We start from the raw sequence: 15,812 nt of genomic DNA, 5'->3' as shown, positions 1-15,812 counted from the left end.
AAGTCTTCGTTGACAGCGGGCTCTCCAAATTGACAGGGGTCACACCTAATTGATAGGTGCCACTCCGAATTGACAGGGGTATTTCCTAATTGACAAGGCGCTCTTCAAATTGACAGGGGGCAGACCTAATTGACAGGGGGCACTCCTAATTGACAGGCGAATCACCCCATTGGCAGGGAACACTCCTCATTGACAGGGGGCATACCTCATTGACAGGGTGCACTCCTCACCGACAAGGGGCATTCCTCCTTGAGAGGGGGCGCACCTCATTGACAGGGGGCACTCCTCATTGACAGGGGGAACTCCTAATTGATAGTTGCCACTCCGAAATGACAGAGGGAGCTCCTAATTGACAAGGCGCTTTGCTAATTGACAGGGGCCAGACCTAATTGACAGGGGGCACTCCTAATTGACAGGGACACTCCTAATTGACAGGCGACACACCGCATCGGCAGGAGACACTCCTCATTTTCAGGGGGCACTCCTCATTGACAGGGAGCACTCCTAATTGATAGGGGGAGCTTCTAATTGACAAGGCGCATTCCTGATTGACAGGTGGGACGCCAAACGGAAGGGCGACACATCCCATTGGCAGGGAACACACCTCATTGACAGGGGGCTCTCCTCATTGCCAGGGAGCACTCCTCATTGACGAGGGGTCACTCCTCGTTGACGGTGGGGCACTCGTCATTGAGGGGGGGAGGTGGTACTGCTCATTGAGAAGGGGACTTCCTCATTGACAGGGGCGTCCTAATTGACAGGGGGCACTCCTAATTGACAGGGGGTACTCCTAATTGACAGGCGACACACCCCATCGGCAGGGGACACTCATCATTGATAGGTGGCACTCATAATTGACAGGGGGAGGTCCTAATTGCCAAGGCGCTTTCCTAATTGTCAGGGGGCACTCCTAATTGAAAGGCGACGCACCGCAGTGACAGGGGACACTCCTCATTGACAGGCGGCACTCCTCAAAGGCAGGGGGTACTCCTTATTGACAGCGGCCATTCCTCATTGACAGGGGGCACTCCCCATTGACAGGGGCACTCCTAATTGACAGGGGGCACTCCTAATTGACACGGAGCACTCCTAATTGATAGGGGGAGCTTCTAATTGACAATGCGCATTCCTGATTGACAGGGGGCACGCCAAATTGATGGCGACACATACCATTGGCAGGGAAAACACCTCATTGACAGGGGGCTCTCCTCATTGACAGGGAGCACTCCTCATTGACAGGGGGCACTCCTAATTGTCAGGCGATACACCTCATTGGCAGGGGACACTCCTCATTGACAGGGGCATCCTGATTGACAGGGAGCACTCCTCATTGACAGGGAGCACTCCTCATTGACAGGGGGCACTCCTAATTGATAGGTGCCACTCCTAGTTAACATGGGGAGCTCCTAATTCACAAGGCGCTGTACTAATTGACACGGGTCAGGCCTAATTGACAGGGGGCACTCCTAATTGACAGGGGACACACCTCGTTGACAGGGGACACTCATCATTGACAGGTGCCACTCCTAATTGACAGGGGGAGCTCCTAATTGACAAGGCGCTATCCTAATTAACAGGGGGCACACCTAATTGACAGGGGTCACACCGAGTTGACAGGCGACATACTCCATTGGCATGGGACACTCCTCCTTGACAGGGTGCAAGCCTCATTGACAGGGTGCAATTCTCATTGACAGGGGGCATTCCTCCTTGACAGGGGGCGCTCCTCATTGACAGGGGGCACTCCTCATTGACAGGGGGCACTCCTAATTGATAGGTGCCACTTCTAAATGAAAGGGGGAGCCCCTAATTGACAAGTGGCTATGCTAATTGACAGGGGGCAGAGCTAATTGACAGGGGGCACTCCTAATTGACGGACGACACACCTCAGTGACTGGGGACAATCTTCATTGACAGGCTGCACTCGTCATTGACAGGGGGCATTCCTCCTTGACAGGGACCACTCCACGTTGACAGGGGGCACTCGACATTGACAGGGGGCACTCCTAATTGACAGTGGTCACTCCTCATTGACTAGGGGTCACTCCTCGTTGACGGTCGGGCTCTCGTCATTGAGGGTGAGGGGGGTACTGCTCATTGACATGGGAATGTCGCCATTGACAGGGGCGTCCAAATTGACAGGGGGCACTCCTAATTGACAGGGGGTACTCCTAATTGACAGGCGACACACCCCATCGGCAGGGGACTCTCCTCATTGACAGGGGGAACTCATCATTGACAGGGAGCATTCGTCATTGATAGGGGGCACTCCTCATTGCCAGGGGTTACTCATCATTGACAGGGGGCACTCCTAATTGATAGGTGCCACTCCTAATTGACAAGTAGAGCTTCTAATTGACAAGGCGCTATCCTAATTGACAGGGGGCACACCTAATTGACAGGGGTCAAACCGAATTGACAGGCAACACACCCCATTGGCATGGGACACTCCTCATTGACAGGGTGCACTCCACATTGACAGGGTGCACTTCTCATTGACAGGGGGCATTCCTCCTTGACAGGTGGTGCTCCTCATTGACAGGGGGCACTCCTCATTGACAGGGGCACTCCTAATTGATAGGTGCCACTTCTAAATGACAGCGGAGCCCCTAATTGACAAGGGGCTATGCTAATTGACAGGGGGCAGAGCAAATGGACAGGGGGCACTCCTAATTGACGGACGACACACCTCAGTGTCCGGGGACACTCCTCATTGACAGGCGGCACTCCTCATTGACAGGGGGCATTCCTCCTTGACAGGGACCACTCCACGTTGACAGGGGGCACTCGTCATTGACAGTGGGCACTCCTAATTGACAGTGGTCACTCCTCATTGACTAGAGGTCACTCTTCATTGACAGGGGGTACTCATCATTGACAGGGAGGATTCGTCATTGATAGGGGGCACTCCTCATTGACAGGGTGTACTCCTCATTGACAGGAGGCACTCCTAATTGATAGGTGCAACTCCTAATTGACAGGGAGAGCTTCTAATTGACAAGGCGCTATCGTAATTGACAGGGGGCACTCGTAATTGACTGGCGACACACCCCATCGGCAGGGGACACTCCTCATTGACAGGGGGCACTCCTCATTGACAAGGAGCTCTTCTCAATTACAGGGGGCTCCCTCCTTGACAGGGGGCGCTCCTCATTGACAGGGGGTACTCCTCATTGACAGGCGGCACTGCTAATTGATAGGTGCCCCTCCTAATTGACAGGGGGTACTCCTAATTGACATGGCGCTATCCTAACTGACAGGGGGAAGACCTAATTGACAGGGGAAACACCGTATTGGCATGGGACTCTACTCATTGATGGGGGCACTCCTCATTGACAGGCGGCATTCCTCATTGACAGGGGGCACTCCTCATTGACAGGGGGCATTCCTTATTTAAAGGGACCACTCCTCATTGACAGGGGGCACTCGTCATTGTCAGGCGGCACTCCTCATTGCCAGGGGCATTCCTAATTGACAGAGGGCACCGCTAATTGAGAGACGACACACCTCAGTGACAGGGGACACTCCTCATTGACAGGCGGCACTCGTCATTGACAGCGGGCAGTCCTCATTGACAGGGCGCATTCCTCTTTGACAGGGGGCACTCCTCATGGACAGGGGGCACTCCTCATTGACAGGGGGCACTCCTAATTGACAGTGGTCACTCCTCATTGACTAGGGGTCACTCCTCGTTGACGGTGGGGCCCTCGTCATTGAGGGGGGGGGGTACTGCTCATTGACAAGGCGACTTCCTCATTGACAGGGGCGTCCGAATTGACAGGGCAACAACTAATTGACTGGCGACACACCCCATCGGCAGGGGACACACCTCATTGACAGGGGGCAATCCTCATTGACAGGGGGCACTCCTAATTGACAGTGGTCACTCCTCATTGACTAGGGGTCACTCCTCGTTGACGGTGGACACTCGTCATTGAGGGAGGCGGGGGGTACTGCTCATTGACAAGGGGACTTCCTCATTGACAGGGGCGACCTAATTGACAGGGGGCACAACTAATTGACTGGCGACACACCCCATCGGCAGGGGATACTCCTCATTGACAGGGGGCACTCCTCATTGACAGGGGGCATTCCTCCTTGACAGGGGGCACTCTTCATTGACAGGGGGAATTCCTCCTTGTCAGGGGGCACTCCTCATTGATAGGGGGCACTCCTCATTTACAGGGAGCACTCCTCATTGACAGGAGGCATTCCTCCTTGTCAGGGCGGCACACCTCATTGACAGGGAGCACTCCTCATTGACAGGGGGCATTCCTCCTTGTCAGGGTGTACTCCTCATTGACAGGGGGCACTCCTAATTGATAGGTGCCACTCCTCATTGACAGGGAGAGCTCCTAATTGACAAGGCGCTATCCTAATTGACAGGGGGCACTCCTAATTGACAGGCGACACACCTCAGTGACAGGGGACACTCCTCATTGACTGGGGGCCACTCCTCATTGACTGTGGGGCTAACTGACGACTGACCTAACTTACGAGGGGCACTCCTATATGAAAGGGGGCACTCCTAATTGACAGGGGAGATTCGTAATTGACAGGGCACAATCCTTATTGACAGTATGCAATTCTCATTGACAGGGGGCACTCCTAATTGACAGGGGAAACTCCTCTTTTACAGGGGCGCTCCGAATTTACAGTGGACACACCTCATTGACAGAGGAGAACTCCTAGTTGAAAAGTGGGGCACTCCTAATTGACTGGGATCACTCCTAGGTGACGGGGGCCACTCCTCATTGACAGGGGCACTCCGCGCTGATGGTGGGTTTCTCCTCATGGATGGTCCGGCACACCTCATTGACGGGGGAGGGGGGGGGCACTCCTCATTGACGTGGGGGAAATCCTCATTGACGGGGCGGGCACTACTCATTCACGGAGGGGGGGGGGGAGGCCGGGGTGTGGGGGGGGGTGCGGTGAGCACTCCTCATTGACGGTGGGGCACTGCTCATTGACACGGTGAAGTGTTCATTGACACGGGGCTCTCCAAGTTGACAGGGGTCACACCTAATTGATAGGTGCCTCTCCGAATTGGCAGGGGGCAGACCTAATTGACAGGGGGCGCTCCTCATTGACAGTGGGCACTCCTAATTGACAGGGGGCACTCCTAATTGATAGGTACCACTCCGAAATGACAGGGGGAACTCCTAATTTACAAGGCGCTATGCTAATTGTCAGGGGGCAGACCTAATTGACAGGGGGCACTGCTAATTGAGAGACGACACACCTCAGTGACAGTGGACACTCCTCATTGACAGACGGCACTCGTCATTGACAGCGGGCACTCCTCATTGACAGGGGGCATTCCTCCTTGACAGGGAGCACTCGTCATTGACAGGGGGCACTTCTAATTGACTGTGGTCACTCCTCATTGACTAGGGGTCACTCCTCGTTGACGGTGGGGCACTCGTCATTAAGGGGGGGGGTTACTGCTCATTGACAAGGGGACTTCCTCATTGACAGGGGCGTCCTAATTGACAGGGGCACAACTAATTGACTGGCGACACACCCCATCGGCAGAGGACACTCCTCATTGACAGGGGGCACTCCTCATTGACAGGGGGCACTCATCATTGACAGGGAGCATTCGTCATTGACAGGCGGCACTCCTCATTGACGGGGGCACTCCTCATTGACAGGGGGCACTCATCATTGACAGGGAGCGTTCCTCATTGACAGGGGGCACTCCTCATTGACAGGGGGCACTCCTAATTGATAGGTGCAACTCCTAATTGACAGGGAGAGCTTCTAATTGACAAGGCGCTATCCTAATTGACAGGGGGCACTCGTAATTGACTGGCGACACACCCCATCGGCAGGGGACACTCCTCATTGACAGGGGGCACTCCTCATTGACAAGGAGCTCTTCTCAATGACAGGGGGCTTCCCTCCTTGACAGGGGGTACTCCTCATTGACAGGGGGTACTCCTCATTGACAGGCGGCACTGCTAATTGATAGGTGCCCCTCCTAATTGACAGGGGGTACTCCTAATTGACATGGCGCTATCCTAACTGACAGGGGGAAGACCTAATTGACAGGGGTCACACCGTATTGGCATGGGACTCTACTCATTGACAGGGGCACTCCTCATTGACAGGCGGCATTCCTCATTGACAGGGGGCACTCCTCATTGAAAGGGGGCATTCCTTATTTAAAGGCACCACTCCTCACTGACAGGGGGCACTCGTCATTGTCAGGCGGCACTCCTCATTGCCAGGGGCATTCCTAATTGACAGAGGGCATCGCTAATTGAGAGACGACACACCTCAGTGACAGGGGACAGTCCTCATTGACAGGCGGCACTCGTCATTGACAGCGGGCACTCCTCATTGACAGGGGGCACTCCTAATTGACAGTGGTCACTCCTCATTGACTAGGAGTCACTCCTCGTTGACGGTGGACACTCGTCATTGAGGGAGGCGGGGGGTACTGCTCATTGACAAGGGGACTTCCTCATTGACAGGGGCGACCTAATTGACAGGGGGCACAACTAATTGACTGGCGACACACCCCATCGGCAGGGGACACTCCTCATTGACAGGGGGCACTCCTCATTGACAGGGGGCATTCCTCCTTGACAGGGGGCACTCTTCATTGACAGGGGGCATTCCTCCTTGACAGGGGGCACTCCTCATTTACAGGGAGCACTGGTCATTGACAGGAGGCATTCCTCCTTGTCAGGGGGGCACACCTCATTGACAGCGAGCACTCCTCATTGACAGGGGGCATTCCTCCTTGTCAGGGGGCACTCCTCATTGACAGGGAGCACTCCTCATTGACAGGGTGCACTCCTAATTGATAGGTGCCACTCCTAGTTGACAGGGGAGCTCCAAATTTACAAGGCGCTGTACTAATTGACAGGGGGTACTCCTAATTGATAGGGGGACACACCTTATTAACAGCGGACACTCCTCATTGACAGGCGGCACTGCTAACTGATAGGTGCCACTCCTAATTGACAGGGGGTACTCCTAATTGACATGGCGCTATCCTAACTGACAGGGTGCAGACCTAATTGACAGGGGTCACACCCTATTGGCATGGGACACTCCTCATTGACGGGGGCACTCCTCATTGACAGGCGGCACTCCTCATTGACAGGGGGCACTCCTCATTGACAGGGGGCATTCCTTATTTAAAGGGACCACTCCTCATTGACAGGGGGCACTCCTCATTGACAGGGAGCATTCCTTATTTAAAGGGACCACTCCTCATTGACAGGGGGCACTCGTCATTGACAGGCGGCACTCCTCCTTGACAGGGACCACTCCTCGTTGACAGGGGGCACTCGTCATTGACAGGGGGCACTCCTAATTGACAGTGGTTACTCCTCATTGACGAGGGATCACTCCTCGTTGACGGTCGGGCACTCGTCATTGAGGGGGGGGTGTACTGCTAATTGAAATGGGAATTTCCCCATTGACAGGGGCGTCCACATTGACTGGGGGCACTCCTCATTGACAGGGCGTACTCCTAATTGACAGGCGACACACCCCATCGGCAGGGGACACTCCTCATTGACAGGGGGCACTCATCATTGACAGGGAGCATTCGTCATTGACAGGGGGCACTCCTCATTGACAGGGGGTACTCCTCATTGACAGGGGGCACTCCTAATTGATAGGTGCCACTCCAAATTGACAGGGAGAGCTCCAAATTGACAAGGCGCTATCCTAATTGACAGGGGGCACTCCTAATTGACGGGCGACAGACCTCAGTGACAGGGGACACTCCTCATTGACAGGCGCCACTCGTCATTGACAGCGGGCAGTCCTCATTGACAGGGCGCATTCCTCCTTGACAGGGGGCACTCCTCATGGACAGGGGGCACTCCTCATTGTCTAGGGGTCACTCCTCGTTGACGGTGGGGCCCTCGTCATTGAGGGGGGGGGGTACTGCTCATTGACAAGGCGACTTCCTCATTGACAGGGGCGTCCGAACTGACAGGGCAACAACTAATTGACTGGCGACACACCCCATCGGCAGGGGACACTCCTCATTGACAGGGGGCCCTCCTCATTGACGGGGAGCACTTCTCATTGACGGTGGGCATTCCAACTTGACAGTTGGCACTCCTCATTGAAAGGGGGCACACCTCATTGACAGGGACCACTCCTCATTGACAGGGGGCACTCCTGATTGACAGTGGTCACTCCTCATTGACGAGGGGTCACTCCTCGTTAACGGTGGGCACTCGTCATTGAGGGAGGCGGGGGGTACTGCTCATTGACAAGGGGACTTCCTCATTGACAGGGGCGACCTAATTGACAGGGGGCACAACTAATTGACTGGCGACACACCCCATCGGCAGGGGACAATCCTCATTGACAGGGGGCACTCCACATTGACAGGGGGCATTCCTCCTTGACAGGGGGCACTCTTCATTGACAGGGGGCATTCCTCCTTGTTAGTGGGCACTCCTCATTGACAGGGGGCACTCCTCATTTACAGGGAGCACTCCTCATTGACAGGAGGCATTCCTCCTTGTCAGGGGGCACTCCTCATTGACAGGGGGCACTCCTCATTGACAGTGGGCACTCCTAGTTGTCAGCGGGCGCTCCTCATTGACAGGGGTCACTCCTTTTTGACAGGGGCACTGCTCATTGACAAGCGGCACTCCTCATTGACATCGGGCACTTCTCATTGACAGGGGGCACTCCTCATTTACGGGAGGGGGGTGCACTCCTCATTGACCGGGGGCACTTCTCATTGACAGGGGGCTCTCCTCATTGACAGGGTGTACTCCCCATTGACAGGGGACACTCCTCATTGACGGCGGGCACTTCTAATGAACAGGGGGCACTCCTCATTGCCGTGGGCACTTATCATTGACAGGGGGCACTGCTCATTGACCGGGGGCATTCGTCATTTACGGGGGGCCCTCCTTATTGACAGAATGCACGCTTTATTGACAGAGGGCACTCATCATTGACAGGGGTCACTCCTCATTGACAGAGGTCAGTCCTCATTGTCAGGGGGCACTCCTCCTTGTCAGGGGTCATTCGTCATTGACGGGGGGCACTGCTTAATGATCGGGGGTCTCCTAATTTAGAGCGGTCCCTCCTCATTGACGGTGGGGCACTCCTCATTTCCATGGTCACTCCTCATTGACAGGGGACACTTCTCATTGACGGGGCACTACTCATTGACAGAGGGCACTCATAGTTGATAGCGGGCACTCCTCATTGACATGGGGACCTCCGCATTGACAGGGGGTAAAACCCATTGCCAGATGGCACGCCTCATTGACAGGGGGCTCTCCTCATTGACATGGTGTACTCCTCATTGACAGGGGGGTCTCCTCATTGAAAGGGGGGACTCCTCATTGACGCGTGGGAGCAGTCGTCATTGACGTGGGGCACTCCTCATTGACAGGGGTTACACATAATAGACGGGTGGGCCTTCCTCATTGACAGGGGACATTCCTCATTGACAGGGGTCATTCGTCATTGACGGGGGGGGGGACTGCTCAATGATGTGGTCACTCCTCATAGACGGCGGAGCACTCCTCATTTACAGGCTTACTCCTCATTGACAGCGTGCTCTCCTCATTGACAGCGTTCTCTCCTCATTGACAGGAGGCACTCCTCATTTACGGCGGGGGGGTGCACTCCTTATTGTCTGGGGGCACTTCTCATTGACAGGGGGATCTCCTCATTTACAGGCTTACTCCTCATTGACAGCGGGCAGTCCACATTGACAGGGGGCACTCCTCATTGACAGGGGGTATTCCTCATTGACAGAGGGCACTCCTCATTGACAGAGGGCACTCCTCATTGACAGGGGGTACTCCTCATTGACAGGGGGCACTCCTCATTGACAGGGAACACTTCTCATTGACAGGGGCACTCCCCATTGACAGGGGGCAAAACCCATTGACAGGGGGCACTCCTCATTGACAGGGGGCACTCCTCATTGACAGGGGGCACTCCTTATTGTCAGGGGGCACCCCTCATTGACAGGGGGCACTCCTCATTGACGGGGGGGCACTCCTTATTGACGGGGGGCACTCCTCATTGACAGGGGGCACTCCTCATTGACAGTGGGCACTCCTAGTTGTCAGCGGGCGCTCCTCATTGACAGGGGTCACTCCTCATTGACAGGGGGTACCCCTCATTGACAGGGAGCTCTCCTCATTGACAGGGGGCACTCCTCATTGACAGGGTGCACTCCTCATTGACAGAGGTCACTCCTCATTGGCAGCGGCACTCCTCATTGACAGAGTGCACTCCTCATTGACAGAGGGTCCCCCTCATTGACAGGGGGCTCTCCTCATAGACATGGGGCACTCATTGACAGGGGGCACTCCTCATTGACAGAGGGTACTCATCATTGACAGGGGGCAATCCTCATTGACAGGGGGCACTGCCCATTGACAGGGGGCACTCCTCATTGACAGCGGGCACTCCTCATTGACAGGGGGCACTCCTCATTGACGGGGGGGCACTCCTTATTGACGGGGGGCACTCCTCATTGACAGGGGGCACTCGTCATTGACAGTGGGCACTCCTAGTTGTCAGCGGGCGCTCCTCATTGACAGGGGTCACTCCTCATTGACAGGGGGTACCCCTCATTGACAGGGAGCTCTCCTCATTGACAGGGGGCACTCCTCATTGACAGGGTGCACTCCTCATTGACAGAGGTCACTCCTCATTGGCAGCGGCACTCCTCATTGACAGAGTGCACTCCTCATTGACAGAGGGTCCCCCTCATTGACAGGGGGCTCTCCTCATTGACATGGGGAACTCCTCATTGACAGGGGGCACTCCTCATTGACAGAGGGCACTCATCATTGACAGGGGGCAATCCTCATTGACAGGGGGCACTGCCCATTGACAGGGGGCACTCCTCATTGACAGCGGGCGCTCCTCATTGACAGGGGTCACTCCTCATTGACAGGGGGTACCCCTCATTGACAGGGAGCTCTCCTCATTGACAGGGGGCACTCCTCATTGACAGGGTGCACTCCTCATTGACAGAGGTCACTCCTCATTGGCAGCGGCACTCCTCATTGACAGAGTGCACTCCTCATTGACAGAGGGTCCCCCTCATTGACAGGGGGCTCTCCTCATTGACATGGGGCACTCCTCATTGACAGGGGGCACTCCTCATTGACAGAGGGCACTCATCATTGACAGGGGGCAATCCTCATTGACAGGGGGCACTGCCCATTGACAGGGGGCACTCCTCATTGACAGCGGGCACTTCTCATTGACAGGGGGCACTCCTCATTGACGGGGGGCGGTGCACTCCTTATTGACCGGGGGCACTTCCCATTGACAGGGGGTACACCTAATTGACAGGGGGTACTCCTCATTGACAGGGGGAACTCCTCATTGACGGGAGTGGGGGGGCCCATCTCACTGACGGAGGGCACTCCTCATTGACTGAGGGCACTCTTCATTGAGAACGGGCACTCTTCGTTGACAGGGGACACTCCTCATTGAAGGGGGGCACACGTCATTGACAGGGGACACTCATCATTGACAGGGGGCACTCCTCATTTACGGGGTCACGCCTCATTTCCAGGGTCACTCCTCATTGACGGGGGACACTTCTCATTGACCGGGCACTACTCATTCACAGAGGGCACTCATAGTTGATAGCGGGCACTCCTCATTGACACGGTGCCCTCCGCATTGACAGGGGGTAAAACCCATTGACAGGTTGCACTCCTCATTGACAGGGGGCACTCTTCATTGACAGCGTGCACTTCTCATTGACATGGGGCACTCCTCATTGACGGGGTGTGGGCACTCCATATTGACGGGGGGCACTACTCATTGACAGGGGGTACTCTTCAGAGATGGGCCGGGGCACTCCCCATTGACAGGGGACACTCCTCATTGACGGCGGGCACTTCTCATGAACAGGGGGCACTCCTCATTGCCGTGGGCACTTATCATTGACAGGGGGCACTGCTCATTGACCGGGGGCATTCGTCATTTACGGGGGGCCCTCCTCATTGACAGAAGGCACTCTTTATTGACAGAGGGCACTCATCATTGACAGGGGTCACTCCTCATTGACAGAGGTCAGTCCTCATTGTCAGGGGGCACTCCTCCTTGTCAGGGGTCATTCCTCATTGACGGGGGGCACTGCTCAATGATCGGGGGTCTCCTAATTTAGAGCGGTCACTCCTCATTGACGGTGGGGCACTCCTCATTTCCATGGTCACTCCTCATTGACGGGGGACACTTCTCATTGACGGGGCACTACTCATTGACAGAGGGCACTCATAGTTGATAGCGGGCACTCCTCATTGACATGGGGCCCTCCGTATTGACAGGGGGTAAAACCCATTGCCAGATGGCACTCCTCATTGACAGGGGCACGCCTCATTGACAGGGGGCACTCCCCATTGACAGAGGGCACTCCTATTTGACAGCGGGCACCCTTCAGTGACAGGGGCACTCCTCATTGTCAGAGGGTCCCCCTAATTGACAGGGGGCACTCCTCATTGACAGGGGGCACTCCTCATTGACAGGGGACTCTCCTCATTGACGGGGGGCACTCCTCATTGGCGTGGGCACTCTTCATTGACAGGGGGCACGGCTTTTGACCGGGGTCATTCGTCATTGACAGGGTGACTCCTCAATTACAGTGTCACGACTCATTTCCATGGTTACTCCTCATTGACGTGGGGCACTTCTCATTGACGGGGTACTACTACTTGACGGAGGGCACTCATAGTTGATAGCAGGCACTCCTCATTGACATGGGGCCCTCCGCATTGACAGGGACAAAACCCATTGACAGGGTGCACTCCTCATTGACATGGGGCAGTCCACATTCACAGAGGCCACTCATAGTTGATAGCGGGCACTCCTCATTGACAGGGGGCCCTCCGCATTGACAGGGGGCAAAACCCATTGACACGGGGCACTCCTCATTGACAGGGGGCACTCCTCATTGACATGGGGTCTCCTCATTGACAGGGGGCACTCCTCACTGACAGGGCGCACTCCTCATTGACAGAGGGCACTCCTCATTGACAGGGGGCACTGCTCATTGACAGGGGCACTCCTCATTGACAGCGGGCACTTCTCATTGACAGGGAGCACTCCTCATTGACAGCGGGCACTTCTCATTGACAGGGGGCACTCCTCATTGACAGCGGGCACTTCTCATTGACAGGGGGCACTCCTCATTGACAGGGGGGTACTCCTCATTGACAGATGTCAGTCCTCATTGTCAGGCGGCACTCCTCATTGTCAGGGGTCATTCGTCATTGACGGGGGGAACTGCTCAATGATCGGGAGTCTCCTAATTTAGAGCGGTCACTCCTCATTGACGGTGGGGCACTCCTCATTGACAGGGGTCACTCCTCATTGACAGCGGGCTCTCCTCATTCTTAGGGGGCTCTCCTCATTGACAGGGGCACGCCTCATTGACAGGGGGCACTCCTCATTGACAGAGGGCACTCCTAATTGACAGCGGGCACTCCTCATTGACAGGGGCACTTCGCATTGACAGGGGGCAGTCCGCATTGACAGGGGGAACTCCTCATTGACAGAGGGCACTCATCATTGACAGGGGTCTCCCCTCATTGACAGGGGGCACTCCTCTTTGGCGTGGGCATTCTTCATTTACAGGGGGCACGGCTCATTGACCGGGTCATTCGTCATTGACAGAGTGACTCCTCAATTACAGTGTCACGCCTCATTTCCAGGTTTACTCCTCATTGACGTGGGGCACTTCTCATTGACGGGGAACTACTCCTTGACAGAGAGCACTCATATTTGATAGCAGGCACTCCTTATTGACATGGCGCCCTCCGCATTGACAGGGGACAAAACCCATTGACAGGGTGAACTCCTCATTGACAGGGGGCAGTCCACATTGACAGAGGGCACTCATAGTTGATAGCGGGCACTCCTCATGTACAGGGGTCCCTCCGCATTGAAGGGGGGAAAACCCATTGACACGGGGCACTCCTCATTGACAGGGGGCACTCCTCATTGACATGGGGAACTCCTCATTGACTGCGGGCACTCCTCATTGACAGGGGGCACTGCTCATTTACAGGGGCACTCCTCAGTGACAGGGGCATTCCTCATTGACAGGGGACACTGCTCATTGACAGGGGGCACTCCTCACTGACATCGGGCACTTCTCATTGACAGGGGGCACTCCTCATTGACGGGGGGCGGTGCACAACTTGTTGACCGGGGGCACTTCCCATTGACAGGGGGCACTTCACATTGACAGGGGGACCTCCTCATTGACAGGGGGCACTCCTCATTGACGGGGGTGGGAGGGGCACTTCTCATTGATGGAGGGCCATCCTCATTGACAGGGGGTACACTTTATAGAAGGGGTGGCGCTCCTCATTGACAGGGGACACTCCTTATTGATAGGGGTCATTCGTCATTGACGGGGGGCACTGCTCAATGATGGGGGGACTCCTAATTTACAGCGGTCACTCCTCATTGACGTGGGGCACTCCTCATTTACAGGGTTACTCCTCATTGACAGGGGGCTCTCCTCATTGACAGCGTGCACTTCTCACTGACATGAGGCACTCCTCATTGACGGGGGGTGGGCACTCCTTATTGACGGGGGGCACTCCTCATTGTCAGGGGGTACTCTTCAGAGTTGGGCGTGGGCACTCCCCATTGACAGGGGACACTCCTCATTGACGGCGGGCTCTTCTCATTAACAGGGGGCACTCCTCATTGCCGTGGGCACTTATCATTGACAGGGGGCACTGCTCAATGACCGGGGCCATTCGTCATTTACGTGGGTCCCTCCTCATTAACAGAAGGCACTCGTTATTGACAGAGGGCACTCATCATTGACAGGGGTCACTCCTCATTGACAGGTTTCAGTCCTCATTGTCAGGGGGCACTCCTCCTTGTCAGGGGTCATTCGTCATTGATGGGGGGCACTGCTCAATGATCGGGGGTCTCCTAATTTAGAGCGGTCACTCCTCATTGACGGTGGGGCACTCCTCATTTCCAGGGTCACTCCTCATTGACGGGGGACACTTCTCATTGACGGGGCACTACTCATTGACAGAGTGCACTCATAGTTGATAGCGGGCACTCCTCATTGACATGGGGCCCTCCGCATTGACAGGGGGTAAAACCCATTGACAGGTTGCACTCCTCATTGACAGGGGGCATGCCTCATTGACAGGGGGCACTCCTCATTGACAGAGGGCACTCCTATTTGACAGCGGGCACTCTTCATTGACAGGGGCACTCCTCATTGACAGAGGTTCCACCTCATTGACAGGGGGCACTCCTCATTGACAGAGGTTCCACCTCATTGACAGGGGGCACTCCTCATTGACAGGGGGCATTCCTCATTGACAGGGGGCACTCCTCATTGACAGAGGGCACTCATTATTGACAGGGGACTCTCCTCATTGACGGGGGCACTCCTCATTGTTTGGCACTCTTCATTGACAGAGGGCACGGCTCATTGACCGGGGTCATTCGTCATTGACAGGGTGACTCCTCAATTACAGTGTCACGACTCATTTCCAGGGTTACTCCTCATTGACGGGGGACACTTCTCATTGACGGGGCACTACTCATTGACAGAGGGCACTCATAGTTGATAGCGGGCACTCCTCATTGACATGGGGCCCTCCGCATTGACAGGGGGTAAAACCCATTGCCAGATGGCACTCCTCATTGACAGGGGCACGCCTCATTGACAGGGGGCACTCCTCATTGACAGAGGGCACTCCTATTTGACAGCGGGCACCCCTCAGTGACAGGGGCACTCCTCATTGTCAGAGGGTCCCCCTAATTGACAGGGGGCACTCCTCATTGACAGGGGGCAC

The sequence above is a fragment of the Mustelus asterias genome, unplaced genomic scaffold (assembly GCF_964213995.1).
Source record: "Mustelus asterias unplaced genomic scaffold, sMusAst1.hap1.1 HAP1_SCAFFOLD_36, whole genome shotgun sequence".
Lineage (NCBI taxonomy): Eukaryota > Metazoa > Chordata > Chondrichthyes > Carcharhiniformes > Triakidae > Mustelus > Mustelus asterias.
This window is presented reverse-complemented; position numbering follows the sequence as displayed.